We start from the raw sequence: 18,193 nt of genomic DNA on the forward strand, positions 1-18,193 counted from the left end.
CCATCTGGGCCCTGTGCTTTCCTTATCCTTTGTTTTCGAAAGACGTGGCTCACATCGTCTTCACAGATCTTAAGTGCAAGTTGAGTAGCAGGAGGGGGGAGGAGGGGGGGTTGCAGGAGGTGTTGGTGTTTGTGTGAAGTGAAGGTCATAGTGGGTGTGGGGTGTGAGATTGGGCCTTTCAAATCTGCAGTAGAACACATTCAGGTCGTCAGCCAGTTGTTGGTCCACCACAGGGTTGGGGGTAGGAGTCCTGTAATTCATAAATTGTTTCATGCCACTCCACACTGATGCAGGGTTGTTAGCTGAAAACTTGTTTTTCAGCTTCTCAGAGTATCTTCTTTTAGCCAATCTGATTCCCTTATTCAGTGTGTTCCTGGCCTGATTGTACAAGACTTTATCCCCAACTCTGTAAGCATCCTCTTTGGCCTTATGAAGCTGCCTGAGTTCCGCTGTAAACATGGTTTGTCGTTGTTAAATGTTAAATAAGTCCTAGTAGGAATGCACATATCCTCACAGAAACTGATATATGATGTAACAGTATCTGTGAGCTCGTCCAGGTCTGTGGCTGCAGCCTCAAAAACACTCCAATCAGTGCAGTCAAAGCAGGCTTGTAGTTCCAGCTCTGCTTCGTTGGCCCATCTCTTTACAGTCCTTACTATAGGCTTAGCAGATTTTAATTTCTGTCTGTAGGTTGGAAGAAGATAAACCAGACAGTGTTCAGATAGTCCCAAAGATGCTCTAGGAACAGAGTGATATGCATCCTTTATTGTTGTGTAGTAGTGATCCAGTATATTTCTGTCTCTGGTTGGGCATGTAATGTGCTGTTTGTATTTGGGCAGTTCACGTGTGAGGTTTGCTTTGTTAAAATCCCCAAGAATAATAATAACCGAGTCCGGATATTGTTGTTCTGTGTCTATGATTTGATCAGCCAGCTGTTGCAGCGCGGCATTCAGACACACGTTGGCGCGATATACACACTCACCAGAATAAGTTGCCCAAAGGCATAGGGTGTCTTATTCATTGTGAAACTGTGTTTTCTTAATGGTTGAATCACACTGAAGGCCTAGACTTTTAATGCACGGCCTGCCACTGCATTTAAAATTACCAATGGGGACATTACCTGTAAGAGCACTAATAGAAATTTCCTTAGGACGGCAAGCTCTCATCACTTTATCTCTAATGTTCCTTGCTCTTTTGTTGGTGATTAGTGGAGAATCTAAAAACGTAGAAGGGGGTCACTCTGAAGAATATGCCAATGTTTGTTAACCACGTTTTTAATGTCAATAGTTCTAGGTGTGTAAGTAGAGCAATAAACAAGGCTAGGTTTTGATGATGTAAACACATTTCAGAGCTATATATATATATATATATAGAGAGAGAGAGAGGTGCATCTCAGTAAATTAGAATGTCGTGGAAAAGTTCATTTATTTCAGTAATTCAACTCAAATTGTGAAACTCGTGTATTAAATAAATTCAATGCACACAAGTCTGTGATGTTTCCACAGTCTGTGATGATTTGGGGTGCAATGTCATCTGCTGGTGTTGGTCCATTGTGTTTTTTGAAAACCAAAGTCACTGCACCCGTTTACCAAGAAATTTTGGAGCACTTCATGCTTCCTTCTGCTGACCAGCTTTTTAAAGATGCTGATTTCATTTTCCAGCAGGATTTGGCACCTGCCCACACTGCCAAAAGCACCAAAAGTTTGTTAAATGACCATGGTGTTGGTGTGCTTGACTGGCCAGCAAACTCACCAGACCTGAACCCCATAGAGAATCTATGGGGTATTGTCAAGAGGAAAATGAGAAACAAGAGACCAAAAAATGCAGATGAGCTGAAGGCCACTGTCAAAGAAACCTGGGCTTCATACCACCTCAGCAGTGCCACAAACTGACCACCTCCATGCCACGCCGAATTGAGGCAGTAATTCAAGCAAAAGGAGCCCCTACCAAGTATTGAGTACATATACAGTAAATGAACATACTTTCCAGAAGGCCAACAATTCACTAAAAATGTTTTTTTTATTGGTCTTATGATGTATTCTAATTTTTTGAGACAGTGAATTGGTGGGTTTTTGTTAAATGTGAGCCAAAATCATCACAATTAAAAGAACCAAAGACTTAAACTACTTCAGTCTGTGTGCACTGAATTTATTTAATACACGAGTTTCACAATTTGAGTTGAATTACTGAAATAAATGAACTTTTCCACGACATTCTAATTTATTGAGATGCACCTGTATATATATTATTACATCAAAACCAAGATGTGGAAGATCTTGAAGGAACAACAAAAACTGTGTGCTACCTTTAATGTAGGACTTTAGATTGGTGACAAAGTATATTATGGTGACCTACAAAACTGAATATTCTTTCAGTAAGGCTGCCTATCCCAGAGACAATAGGTCTGGCAGGAGTGTTTTCTAGACTTTATGGAATTTTGGTAAAATGTATAAAAAGCCTTTAAAGGATGCCCATTGAATAAAAAATGTGATTCTTTGATAGAGATGTCCTCATTAAGTACACCTTCTTCAAGAATTGACCGTAATTAATTAAGAAATTTTATAGTAGGGTCACATTTAGATTTTTCAAAACAATTTGAGTTCTCCAAATGCCTATATACTTCATTTTCATAGTTGATCTTATCCATGACTACAATAGCACCCCCTTTGTCAGCAGGTTTAATAACAATGGACTTTTTATTCTCAAGTTCAGAAAGTGCTGCCTGTTGATCTTTAGATATATTATTATGGACAAACTTTTTGCTTCTCAAATGATTCTCAAACTCTATTTCAGTCAATCAATACATTCCAATTGAATGGTTTCTGTTTTTGGGTGGAATAAATGTACTTTTAATATAAAATGAGCGCTTAGGCATGGAGTCAGAAACAAAATCATTATTCATAAAAAAATTATTTCCTCCTTAAATCTCTAAAAAATCTTTGCAAATCCAAATAAAGTTCAAATGTACTTACAGAAGGAGTAGGTTCCATTTAAAGGAAAAACCAAGTTCTAATATAACTATTTGGGGAAGGGTCAGTTCAGTATTACTCAGATTGATTGTACTTGACAAAGTACAGTCCTTTTTGATTGTACTTGTCTTCTCCATGCACCTTGTCTGTAGGTGAAGTTGCACCAGACTGATTATTCTACTTTGAGTCCAGCCCAGGCCATGTTCTGTTCCCCTTTTTTTCTACCTTTGGTTTCCTGGCCTCTCTAAATTATGTTATTAAAAAGTGGACAGCATTTAAAGGCATCATATGCCTGACTTCAAAAGGTAGGCAGCTAAATGAGGAATTATGTTGCCGTCTTACTATATTGCCCATTTTTATGGTAGTATCGCGTTTCCTTCATACAGCTATCCCAAAATGTATTGATTATTATTCAATATGGCAAACAGATATTTCAATCAATACCGAAAAGTAGTGATATGCACCACGCACCGATACAAAATGTGTGTGCTGATGCCGATATCAGATTATTTTGATCATCTGCTGATACTGATAGTTTGGTTGGTTTCAAATGACTGATTTAATTACACAAATTTAAAAGAAATGTACACAACTTTATTCTGTCTGCATGTTTTTTTCATGTTACAGAGTAACTGGTCATAGTTATTAATCAAACAATTTTACCTAATATTCGTGCTTGCTCTGTATTTTGTACTGATGAGAGTAACGCCCCATTAGCTTAGCAACATGCTAACGTCAAACTCTATTGGAATCAATTGTTCACGTGAGGAGTGCCTTTCAAATCAATTATTTGTGAGGTTCCATTTAATTTAGAATGATATGTTAGAAGGAAGCTGCTTATGTAGGCAGAAAACACCAAGACAGCTATGTTGATTCATGTAATAAAATGCCAGAGGGTGTATTTTAGAGTTAGAAGTAAGGTTATGGTTAGTCTAAAGTAATTATCATTAGTTAGTAGAGAAAATTAAAAATGAAAGGGTAATCCCTATAAGGATATATGCAAGCTTGTGTGTGTGCATATATTTGTGGGTGTGTCTCTGTCAATGCACACTTATATTGCATGTTATTGTTTGTGCATGATGGTTTTTGGTTTTTAAATCGAAGCAGCTTCCATGGCACTTCGTCAGCTGTTAATTGACTCACTGCTGACTCTCAGTTTGTGCAGATGAGTCTCTGTTCGTGCCCTTCCATTAAGCCCTCCAAAAAATTGCATCGTCATCAGGCCCTCCAAAGATCCAATAATTCCCCCCTGCCCCTGTGAACCCAACACACAAAGTTTATCCAGGGGATCAGTCTTTTAAAAGACAGATGAAAGCGACCAACTACATTTTGTTTTGTTTTACGTGCCTTTTAGGGGCTGATACATCTGTCAAGGATACCTGTAACGGATTCACAAGATGGGCAAGGAGGAGGCAGGAACCGGCTGAGCAGTCAACGTAAACTTTTAATGACAAATTAACTTAAAACATAAAGAGTGCTTTTCAGCAAAACCCACAGACACGCACATAGCTCGTGCATCTCTCTCTTGAACTGGCGTCTCCGGCTCCCCTTTATCCCTCTCCTGCTGATTGGCCAACTCAGCGCCAGGCGTGTACCTTCACGGCCCGGCCACGCCCTCCTCCTCGTCACAATGCCATAATAGTTGATCGGCATGAAAAATTCAAATAATGGCACAAATGCAGTAGGAATAAGATGCATAGATAATTTGTCCATCTAAATTTCCCAACAGGCCTGCAAGTGATATGAACTGCACTCACTTGTGCTAATGCCTTCATTCAGGTCTCAACATAAAGGATTTTATTTTTTTTTCAGACACACTGTGAATTTGGCGAATGTATTCGAAAGTATTTCAGCTGAAATAATTTCGTGCTGACTGAAATTGAAATAATTTCTCCCTGTGTACGATTCTGGGATTGTTGTTGAACGGATGGGCACATGTGAGCTCCAGTTTCTGGGTGAAATGTCCACAGTTGTACAAAGAGGGAGTTGTTTTTAGATGTAAATTATATAATACAGTCAACAGGAATGCATATTTTATTAACTCTACCCCATAACCCAAACACCAACTCTAAACCTAATCGTCAGTGGAGTACAAATTTATTTTTAAAGCGAAAATGCAACCTCAGAATAATGCTCACCATTGTTTATGTGAACGTGATTACTTCCTAGTTCCCATTGGAGCTGAACCCGAATCTTGGAGCCAGCACCAGAAGGAAATGTGATCACATTTGAAATGATGCAAAAATGCAATATGGGGTTGATGTCAGGTTGATGTTTTTGTTTTTTTCTGCCATTCCAGTCAAATCAGTACTTAATATTTGTACTTGTCCTGTCAATGATTTTACTGACCCCACCAGAAAAACTCTATATTTTATTTTTAACAACTTATGTCTGTAGGTTTCTGAGAAAAATATGTTATGATTTAAATGAATACATTTGGCTAATATTTGTATCCAAAGTGACTAGAGTGCATTTATCCAGAGTGCATTCAAGATATACATTAATCAGTTTGTGTGTTCCCTGGAAATTTAACCCATAACCTTGGTGTTGCTAGCACCATTCTCTACCGGTTGACCTACAGGAACCCAATTTTCATTAAAAGTTAAGTTTACTTTACCTAGATAGATAGATAGATAGATAGTAAATTAGGGCTGTCGATTTAATGCATTAATTCAGTGCGATTAATGATAAAAAATAAAGCGTTAAAAAAATTAACAATTATTCATGTCCCCGGTCTGTAATCAGGAATATTCCTACCATCGCAGCAATTAAAGCTTGAAGTACCACCTGTTTTCAGCAGGGGGCAGTAATCAAAACTCCAGCTGTATAGGCGATGTGCAGCTGTACAGACAACAAACCAAAATGAGGCTTGCTTGACAGTAGTGACAGCACAAGATGAGGATGCTTTCTTGCATTCAAAAACCGCCTGGATGGAGTGCAATTCCGAATGCAGAGATCTCAAAGATGTGTGTTTCAAACTATGTTTAACTTGACACAGCAACTTAAAAATGCGGTGCATATGATGCGACATAACCAAAGTGAGATGCTCCAAAAGTGTACTTCTGATGCAAATGTACATTAACGCGTCCTTAGAAAAGCCCTTTTACAGTTTTTCTCAATCGCTTTGGTTCAATTCTCGAATGAGAATTATTTTTTTCATAATAATATGTTCAGATCCCTGAACAGTTAGTTTCTTGTTCAAACCAGATTTGAATTTCTTATTCATTTAAGCAAATTGCATGTGTTTTGGCAAGAACAAGTGTAAAAGATAAAGTACAATTGTCTACAATTTGCTATATATATATATAAAATAATATAATATAATAACTAAATGCACATGGCTTGCTGATCAAAACTGATGAGTTGATTCTCAGTGAAATTGTCATACTCTTCACAACTTCTAAACATTCTTTCATTGTGTGAGCCATCACATGCAAAATGATCCATTCAGTTATCAGAATCTGTCAGACATACATGTATATTCCATAAATATCAAAATAATTTACAGAACTACCACCGGTTTTTCATTGTTGCAGGTTTCTTTTTTTTTTTTTTTTGCATGGATGTCATTTTGTGGCAATTTTATGTTCACTATATATGAATTTACATGTAAGAAATGTATAAACATGGACATGCAAATGTGAATTTTCTGTTTACATGTAACACACTGCTACAAAAATAAATGAACTGTATACACACATATATGCATATCCTTTTTACTGTGTACTACAGTACTGTACAGTATTGACTTTTCCTAGTAAACTTTTACCTACTGTTGAAATCGGTATCTAAAAAGCTCAGTGTGATACACAGTAGCATTCAGCTAGACAAAACTGACATTCTTGTATAGTACAATAAGCAGTCAGTGTCAACAAAAAAGTAGAACAAAAATGAAATTTGTATATAACAAACATTTCCAGGGTTGACTGCCATGGTGAAAAAACATCTAAACATTTTGACCAGTACGGCTCACACAATGATAAAAAATAGTAAATAGAATAGAATAGAAAAAATAGTTTCATTTTGGTGGCATTGGCCAATTTACTGACACAATAACTAGGTTTTGAAGCATGAATTAAATGTTTTGGGTGAGTTACTACATTTTGCAGACATGTAATATAGTTGTGATGTCCCATAAAACAGTTGTGACAATTGCACTTAAAGTTTAGAGAATGTTAAGGCTGTTTCAAAAAATGAGCCAAAGCAATTGAGAAAAACTGTAATTGGCCTAAATCTTATCTCGGACAGATTGACGAATTCAATTGGAAATGAATAATATATTGCATAATTGCATATAACAATATACAGCAAATATTTATATATGTGATTAATTGTGATTAATTTGATTAATTAATCGGCATATCATGTAATTAATTTGATAAACAATTTTAATCGATTGACAGCCCTAATATATGCAGTATACAGATAGATAGATAGATTGATAGATAGATAATGGCATATGGATGCAGAATATTAGGTTTAAGCAATGCAAATGCAAAATATGAATCTAACAATGCAAAATACCCACTGGAACCCCTCAAGTACCCCTTGGGGATACATCACTGCTATAAGACATGTGAAAATTTTGTAAACTGGCCCGAAACTTCTTCACTCTGCTCTTAGGCCATCAGGTCATACTTATTGTTGAGCTGTGTCATTGTTTTTGCATACAACATTGTCATATCTGATGAAATATAACTATGACGGTCTTTCAGGGTAAAGAACAGATTAGTACATCAGTCTGAGGAGAAAAAAGTGAGTAAAAGAACAAAAATACACCTTGAAGCCCATCACAGCTTCAGGCTACATGAAACCCGGCACGTAAACATCTCAAAGTCACTGCGCAATGACAGTCATATAACAGTTGTGTTGTGTTGTGTTGTGATGAATGTACTGAACAAAAAATAAAAAATCAACAAAGACCTTCCACATCAAGAGTCTCTTCAAATCAAACATCCTAAAAAAACAAAAAATTAGAGGGGTATCCAGGGGTACACAAATCATATCTAAGTAAACAAACCTTTAAATCATAACTGCCTGCTTGCAATTCATTTACAAGGTGAAACGCAGCAGGACATGACCCATATTCAAAGACGCAAACACGAATTCGTCCCTGAAGTCTCTGTGAAGCAAACCAGTAGCATTTTCGCTCATGTCCCTTGATGAAAATGCAATGGGGGGTGATTTATTTTCTCAAGATTGATGTTCAATCACAGCGTGTATGTTTAGAGTGATACTGGCTCCATCCCTGTAGCTATGGCTCAATGAATAGCTCATTGAGTCATTGCCAGCTATAGTGCTGCGTTTATTTCTGTGATACGGTAATTATGCATACATACGATCTCATTGGCACTGGAAAAGCGCACTTACTGTACATATACAATGTCAGTGTTTGAAGGGTAGTGGGCGTACTTGTAGACTGATTGTGAAGCACTTCTAAGCTAAGAGTAAAGTAATGTTTAATCTTCCATAAGTTTGAGTGTTGGTGCAAATAAGTCTGATGTGTAGGCAGTCAAGATGGAAAAACTCAATAGATAGGATTCTGAAATAAATTAATACTTTGATTTGGATTATACAGCTCTACTGTCTACCATCATGGTAGTTTTTGTAATGTAATTGCTGTTTCGTGAAGTTGTTGGGAAAGAAGGTTTTTTTTTTTTTTTTGCAACACATTCAACAACACTCACCTCTGAAACAGTGAATACAGATGGGTGATTCTCACAAAAGCTGTCAAAAAATGTCCTTGTCCTGTTTTACTCCAAAATCAAAAGAAAAAAATAAGTAATTGTATTTAGCATATGGAAAAATGATGCCAATTTTTATGGCCATTAAGATTTTTTATATTTTGACATTATTCAAATCACACATCATAGTAGTACTCCCTTGTTACTGCCTTTCATTTTCACGTACTTTAATTAATACTGTAAAAAAAGGACAGATGGGTCTCTACAGACCCACCTGGATGCCCATTTACATTAACTGCATGTTTAAAAGGTGAATTGTTAAGTAATCTTAAAAACCAATACGTCATTTTAAAGCTCTAAATCTCATGTTTTGTGATCGCAATGTTATAGCTAAAGTATTTCCATAATTTATGTAAAAAGTCAAAATCAAAACATTTGTATCATACATCCCATATAATGAAATAATTCAGCAAACACATATCCAAGATCCAGTATATACTTGTCATTTGATGGCTTCATTAAACAACCTCTTATAAAGTGTGTGTTCTATTGAACCAGAGAGACAGAGAGAGCTGCGGGCAAGATATGATCCATATATGGAGTGTAGAAGAATATAATTTATTACATTAGAGATCACATGACAGGTTTTCCTCATCCCTTACCATAGTAGGATTAAAAACACTGTGTAAATCATAATAATAACGTTTAGACTCATGAAATATATTGCAAATATATAGACGCTTATGAAAATATATGGCTTGTCTATATTTTCCAAGCGATCGCTGGCATTTTTATAAGTTTGATATCTGTGTACTTGAAGAATTCTTCATCTGTCACTGAACCTGCTGCTTGTTATAGGCAGCATATTCTATAAATATTTGATTTCTGGTTCATTCTATGAGTAAAAGTAGCTGTATTAACCACTCAATGATAATTGAAACTAAGATATATGCAGTATGTTATGTTTAATTTGTATTGATTACATGCTGCTATCATGGAGCAAAGCTAATGCTAGCATGCTAACCTTCACCATAGTAGGCACAAATAAAGTTTAATAAAACTCTAGAGTTTTAAAGTTATCATAATCAGATTTGGAATATAACATAATCAGACTTGTGGCTTGAGCTACGTTGTCTCTCTAGTTCCTTTTAAGGCCAGTGACATTTATATTTTCATAAACATATTTTATGAACATAAATTTCAGATCAGTTCCTATAAATTTGAGCTTTTATAACTGTTTTTCTTTATGACATCTGGGCAACACACATACAAGTGTCTTCTGTCAAAACAGACTACAATTATGGCTGTAATACAAAGAGGTGATGAACTACAGCCATTACTACTGAGTATGTACAATTCAGGCCTGAGCTCAGAAAATGGGGCAATGGCAACAGGTTAAGGAATCATCATTGAAAACAATGCAAATAATAAAAGCACAAACTGATCTCACAGTAAAATTGGAAACATTAGGTTGACCTTTTCTTTAGCTAAAATCTGTCTTTGTTTACTGAAATTTTAAACACTGCCTCCAGCGACCAAAGCGGTAAGTGTTGTTGGGCCTATGGGCATATGTGAGTTCCATTCTCCGGGTGTAATGTCCACGGATGGGCGCTAAAAGCAAGTTGTGAAGCAATATGTTTTCAGCTGTATAGGCTGTAATCCATTGAAAAAGAATGCATATTTTATAAACAGTGTCCCCTAACCTAAACCTAAGCTATGTTAGTGGGGAAAATGCAACCTCCGAATCGTGCTTGTCACTGACTATGGGGTTAAATGTGATGGCTGCATGTCACTACAGTGTCTGCAGACACACTAAACCTGTAACTAGATGAAGCTGTAGGCCTCAACTAGAATATTATGAGAAATATCAAATGTTAGACACCTTCATATTGAAAATATCCGGGCTAGTTTTGTCACTTTCGTTGGCATCAACTGCCGATACTATTGGCTACTACTGGATTTGAAATAAATTTAGTTTTCAAGTTGTTATTCAAGCAAAACAAAACTCTTATAACTTCATGTTTATCTTTCAAAAAATGAGGGGTCAGTTATAATAGTTGGGTCATACATCCCAACCCTCAAGACGTCAGAACGATTTTCGAATAGGCTTATTCAAGTTTTGCTCCACTTGTACAAACTAACCTTCACATAGAGACTTTGTTTTTTTTTTTTAAACAAAGGAGGCTGCTTATGCAAAATCTCAATGGCCTTGAAATGTTCATAGCATTAACACAAGAAAACTCCAATTATTTTGATGAAACCACAGTAATCTCTCTTTTATCAACTTAGGTGGGATAATTGTCCTCATGAGACAAAAATATTGTGATTTATCACATCGCTGTGAGATATTTGTAAAATAATTACACTTGTAAAAACACAGGCACTTAACTGTTCAGCAGTTGGTATTAAAATACGACCATATCAATTATGATATTGCACAAACCAAGAAGCGAGAAAGATGGAGAGCCTGTTGTGACAGAAAGTATATTTTGTCCTCCGAGAATTGACTTGATTGTTTGGGTCGTTTCTTGAGGGGTTCTTTTGAGACAGACAGAGGAACTGGAATGGGAAATTAAGAATAAATAGACAAGTGCGACAATTGGGTTTTTCAGTCGGGAGGGCACAAACTGCGAGAGAGAGTGAGAGATATTGAAAAAATAATGGAGGGTAAATAACTACTATGGGTGACTGCCACTGACTTCAGTGTGGAGGTAAATAAAAAGCCTTCTGCTCGTCAATACACACTTGCACACTAATGTTTGAACGCAACTTCTAATTTCTTTTTTTTTTTCTTTGGCCAGTTTATCCTGAAGAATTTTTTCAGACCTTGCTCTTTAGGAAAATGTTCCAGGTTCAAGTTAAGCTCAATCTACTGCATCTACATCACTGTTACATAAGGCCCCATTCACTTCCATTGTAAGTGGCTTACTGCAACTGCGATGTTAGATATCAAAAGATATTAAAGAAATCTAATTTGTAATTTTGGCTCCTTTCCAACAGGTTAGTTTTGTAATCTCGAGTTAGATGCCTACACATCTTTTTCTAAGACTTCCTGAAGAGTTTTCGTTTCTCTCAATCAAAATAACATCTTCCTTGGGTTCCTGGTCTAAACATAATCCTTTCATGCTGTCTCATTTTGATTTTGTCTGCCATTCTGTAACTCACTTCCCATCTGTTGTGGACTTGCGTCTCCACTTGGCCATTGCTCCCTCTCTCTTCTTGTGGCCACGGATCTCTGCTTCTCATTGATTGCTGCAACGGTGGATCGAAACATCATTTTCATCTTTGCTCAAGCTCGCTCGCATCCACTTCTATCCTGCTCTGCTTGTTTTTATCTGCTGTTAAATGATCAACATTCCCACCTGCCATAGCTGGATGTTCACACACAAACAAACACATTTTGATAAAAACTGCAACATGTTTTGCAACTGGTATAAATGAATAGGCAACACTTTTGCATGTGTTAAGCATATTTAATGTTACATATTTAATTACATTTGAACTAAAAATGATTAGGGCTGTCCCTCTGTTTCAATCATGTCTGTGTCCTGGTTTTCTTTTACATCTTTCTGTTATCTGACTTTCTGGTTTGCTTTCATATCAGTCTTGAAATTAAAAATTGCATCACCCATCTTCCCTTATTTCTGTTAACTATCATGTTCTCATTTTTCATCTAGTAATGGTTTACTCTTCATCTTTATAAATTTTTCTGTCCTCAGTAAGAGTCTGGATGGGACACATTCGGTGATGGAAGAGGGTTTGAAGAGTGTGTAGTTGTGTTTTAGGCTCCTGCGTAGAAAAGTAAATTCTTTAAATCTGACGCACTGTCATATTGTCTTCCCCTTATGTCATTTAAAATAGTACCGACCGCTGGTGGCATTAAAGAGATTACAACAGTCTATTCCATTTTTCATCTCTGCAAGGGTGTTCTGTCCATTGGAGGCTGGTGTACTGCAAGTGAATAGTGTAAGGATGATTCCTTCAGTTAGATGAACTTTTACGCCCGCTAAAATTATTCTAGTTTGAAAGGATAGTTTATAATAAGTATAAATGTTTCTCTGATAATTTTCTCCTAATTGTCCCATAACCAGACTTTTTAATTTTTCAGTTTTTATAATACATTTGCAAAAAGTATTAAAATCAGGGAAATTTTCCTTTGAACTTTTTCTTTCTTTCTTTCTTTCTTTCATTTTTTATTTATTTATTTTTTATTCCGTTTTTATTCAATTTATTTGGTATTTATGTGTACAATTTGTAGTTTATTTATTTATTTATTTATTTCAAATAATCACTGTCCACAATACTGCTATTATTACCATCATGGCAAGCATTTTAGAGAACTATAGTTTTTTCAAAACATTTTATACTCTGATGTCTATTATATGTTATTTATATAAGTAATAGTTTTATAAATATATTTTATAAATAAATGTTTACACTTTTATATTATATCATCCATCCATCCATCAATCCATCCATCATATTTTTACATAATACTTTGAGAGTAGGCTTATTTAGTGTTATTTTCAAATCTGTTTGTACAGTATTTTAGAAATATAATATGGATGAAAGTGCCTGCTAAATGACTAAATGACTAAATGAAACAGATACAATCAATTTATTTTGATTTTTAGAAATTCAAAGTGAATTTATTGCTTGCTACCTGTTGTTTCAAAGTGCAAGTCTTATCCAATTGCTCCACAAAGTGAAAAATGGCATTACTATCACACAGTCAAATATTAACACCATTAATCTTTATCTAAACCAAATTCCATTTGAAGGCTGATTAAAAGTGCACTCATTAATTCAAATCCAATACAATTTTTGTCAAATTCTGCAAATATCTCCTCACAGTCTGCTAGCTGTCCATTCTGTGGGTGGGCTGAAAAAAAAAAAAAAAATCTATTATTTGTACACAGCCCTGGCTCTGTAAATGGGACAAAAACAAAGTGGATCAGACTGATCCACACAGCACTACTCCAGCCAATCAGCCACAGGGGTTGGTTTTTTGGTCAGAAAACCGAACTGTCACTGTCGTTCCCTTGGCAATGCACATGCATGAATTTGGGGGGTGGAGCTTCCAAAGGAGCACTGAAGAGAGGGGTGTGTTGTTTTGGCAGTTAAGTTCGAATATCAATAGTTTTTCTCAGGAATCGCTGAGCGCACCTTTAAAGTCACAATCAGATCTTTACTCCAGGACATGTAATAAATATTTTAACACGAAACATAGTTTAAAGAAGTTTCATTTTTCAAGCTTTTGAGTAGTTATAAGTACCCCTAATTTAAGAATTACCCATGAATGAAATCCCACTTGTTGATATAAATAGGCTGGTTTCGCCATTGAAATAAATCCACCCTTTTTCTCTCTCTTGTGCTACTGATTGGCTCTTCATTCTCATCCGTCTTTAGATAAAAGCTTCTCACATTCACATTTGTCATCTAAATTTCTCTCACCTCAGATCTTTTGATGTTTGCTGTCAGTCTTGATTGTGCAAGCGTTTGTAATCTGAATAAATCACAGCTTAAATGCTCAGGATAAAGAAAACCCATTTTGACTGTCTTTTGCTGTTGAAAAATCTTTAGGCCACAGAATGTACTGTGTGTGTCTGTGTGTCTGTATGTGCAAGATAATGAATCAGGATTGCTTTGAATATTGCATGAAGCCAGTTTATTGATATGGAAGAAATGTAATCAAGTTCTTTCTTTCTCTTCTCTTTCCTTTTCCATTTTTACCCTCGCAGGACTTTTTGAGTGCTTTGAGGGCAGGGGATGTGGGGTCTTCCCTGATTGACCGTGAGGCTCTAAGTGGGTGGAGCTGTAACTGTGGCTTTTTGACCATTGGATCAAACCAAGTGACTGCAATGTCCCACTAAGAGAAATATTCTGGACCTGTCCACAATATCAACAGAGAGGAGAATTCAAATTTCACTTTGAATGTTATTTCTTAAGAGTGATACAAAGCTTTGAAGAGGTAAGAGCTTGTAAATGTCCCAGCCTTTATATCATCTTAACACTTTACCCATCCAATGCAGTTATGGAAATTGTAATAAAATATTCAGGTTTCTGTTTCAGTAATAGCTATCAGATAATAGAAACACTTTATATGTGTTATAAAAAAATAAATAAATGCAGCACCTTTAACAATTCCATTGTAGATGTTGATCTAGATTGCTGTAGCGATTCCGTTGAATAGCAGTGCAGGAAAATCTAATCAGAGTAATTGACTATACTGCTCTGCCAAGGCAAAACACAGTAACTATACCAACAATAAACTTTTTAAAAATTGCTTCAAAATGTTTTGATTGTCTAGCTAAATGTGGATTATCAAATTTTCAACATTATATATTTTCATATGAAAACCATTGATTTTGCAACGTTTACGCCTCTTGTCCACACTGAAACTGTGTTTTCCTCTACTGCAAACGAAGACTTACAAAAACACTCTCTAGTACTGCATACTTTGGTAAACAATGACTTTAAGAAACTGAAAACGAAGACTTTGTACAATAAAAGTGTATTAGTGTGAATGTGGCCTTAGGCATTGATTTTTCTATGTTTATGCCTCTTATCCACCCTGGAATGGCGTTGTCCTTCGCCAGAAATGTCAACTTTCAAAACGGTCTTTAGGTGGGCATACATAGGTAAATGAAGACAATAGAAAGCTGAAAACGTATTTGTGTGGACGTGGCCACGAAAACACATTTATTTTGCCATGTTTAGGCCTATCATTCACAATAGAAAACTTTTTCTCCACCAAAAACTGAGCATTTAGAAAACACTCTCCATTACACCTCTTTGGTAAATGATGACATTAAGAAACTGAAAATAGTAACATTTTCAAACAAAAATGGATTAGTCTGGACATGACCATGAAAACACATGATTTTGCTATGTTAATGCCTCTCATCTACACTAGAAATATGTTTTCCTCCACATAAAAAAACAGAGAGTTTTGAAAACGCTGTCTATTACTGCATTATTTAGTAAAACTATGTCATTAGGAAACTAAAAACAATGAGGTATTTAAACCAAAATGGATTAGTGTGGACATGACCTTGAAAATGCATTGGTTTTTGCTACACTTACACCTCTTATTCACACTAGAAAGGCATTTTCCTCTTCCCCAAACAGAGACTTCCGAAAATGCTCTCCATTACCACGTACTATGGTAACAATTATATTAGGAAACTGAAAACAATGACTTAGTGTTGATGTTGCCTTGAAAACGTATTGATTTTGCTATATTTTTTCCTCTCATCCCCAGAAACCATGTTTTTTTTTTTTTTTTTCTTCACCAAAAGTGTAAGCTTTCATAAAATGCTCTATAGTACTGCCTATTTTGGTAAATGATAATGTTAGGAGAGTGGAAACTGAAAATATAACCGTCTTCAAAAACGAAAATGGATTAGCCTGGGCATGACCTAAGAGAGCTGATTTTGGTGATAACTCAATTTTGACAAAATGTGTATTTAATAAGTTTTGACTTTTCATGACAGTACAGTGTCTGAAGAATACAGATGATCAAGAACTGTTTGTGGAATTGAACATCATGACAATGATTTGGTTGCAGTATTTATATGGAATGGAATTGGTTCTGAATGAGAACCAAATGTCAATTCCCAACCCTGCCAATGAATGCATACAGTTGTGTCAGCATGAAATATTTTTAGCTAGGATAGAATCGACCCAACCATTTGTGCAGTTTGCTTGGCGAGGAGCACTTCATATGGCTTGCTTTCCTGCCTCTCTCTCTGTTTCTCACTCTCTATCTATCTGTCAGACAGTCAGATTATAACACGTTGTCTTATACTCAACACAAACATACACACTTACTCAGAATTTGCCAGACAGTCCCTGCTGTGATTTGTGTTCTGACTGTGAGGTCAAACTGAGATAGACTGCAAGCCAATGGGGGATACATACTGTGCCTGAGTGAGTGTGTGTTTGCGTGAGTATGTTGATTTCCATGTAGGTGAGTCTTTTAGGCACACATTGGCACATTGTACTGAAGTAGTGAGGCAGTGAAAAGTTTTCTTTTCATACAAACAGGCCTGACGTGTGATGAAAGCTTTCGAGCAATGTTCAGTTCAGGCCTACAAACGCAGTTAACCAAGAACAAAATACCTACTCCATGTATTAGAAATAATTTGAAGATTATCCTACACTGTCATGAAGGCAATAACGCCCTAAAAAAAAAAACTCTTTGTAAAGGGTTTGGTACACATTTCACATAAGTGAAAACCTGTTGGAAATTTGTTCATTTCTGCTTGTTATAGTGCTGTCGCACATTTGTCTCAATTCACAGCGGTTGCAGAAGGAAAGACTTGTTTGTTTGCTCCTATTGTTTCAAGGGGTTTCCTTTTGTTTGATGGAGAGTCTTTGTAGCTTCTCTTGAGTTGCTGAACCAAAATCTGGTCATCGTAGGGCAGCTAGCCATCAGTCCTTCTGCCACGTTTCAATAACCTGGCTTGTGCGAGCTGACAAGATATCCATCCCTTTGCCCCTAAAGGGGTGTGCTGAGACTCAATGAATAATGGAAAGAAAGAGGGTGAAAAGGAAAGCAGTCTGGTCATTAGAGTACTGTAAAACTTGGGTTTTAGATGACACTTTTATCCAAAGTGAATATTTTTACATAAAAAATGAAAACTCTGACATAATTTACTTGACCTCTTGTCTTTCCGAACACGTATGACGTTTTGTTCTTCCAAGAAACACAAAAGAAGATGTTTGTATTTTGACATCTGTTGCACATTCATGAGCACCATAAGAAAAGCTTGTCGTATGAGAGAAGGCCAGTGAGTATTACAAATACGCCATTAGAAGCCATTTTTAGTTTGTGCATCTTCTATGGAAATGTGCTAAATGGACATCTTTAGCCAATTTGCCACGTCTCATTCATAGTGGCTTGCATGTGATGTTGAGTCATTAAGCATGAAACTCAACACAGGTTCTCACATGAACAAGCTTATCATACTCTCATGAATGCACAATGGATGATTTTCACTTTTAAAAAAAAAATCACGGTAACACTTTCTATGAAGCCGATATTTATAATGCATTGTAAAGGCATTATAAATGCATTAGTAATGTCTTAAAATACACAATTTAATATGTTATAACTTCTCATTAATGACTGTAACCACAATTATAATACATTGTAATACTTACCCACTCATAGTTGTACCTTAGAATATAATGCATTGTAACACAATAAACATCCAATTTGATCTGCAGTTATAATGTATTATACAGTATATATTTATTTTATATACAGTATATTACGAATGGTTTAAATAAAGCAACACAAGCAATGTCTTCTAAAAATATCTTATGGATGTTTATAAGTAGTAATAAGACATTACAAGTCAAGCTTGAAAAAATGGAAGTTACATTCAAATGCACAAAATACAAAGGAAAACACAGTGTCAATTTTGAGACATTAAGAAAAACATTACAAGGTTAAAACATATCAGTAACTGTCATTCGAGGAAAAAAATATGTATGTTAATCACACGTGTGGCCAAATCTTTGTCACCTACA

Source organism: Myxocyprinus asiaticus, chromosome 50, assembly GCF_019703515.2.
Source record: "Myxocyprinus asiaticus isolate MX2 ecotype Aquarium Trade chromosome 50, UBuf_Myxa_2, whole genome shotgun sequence".
Taxonomy (NCBI): Eukaryota; Metazoa; Chordata; class Actinopteri; order Cypriniformes; family Catostomidae; genus Myxocyprinus; species Myxocyprinus asiaticus.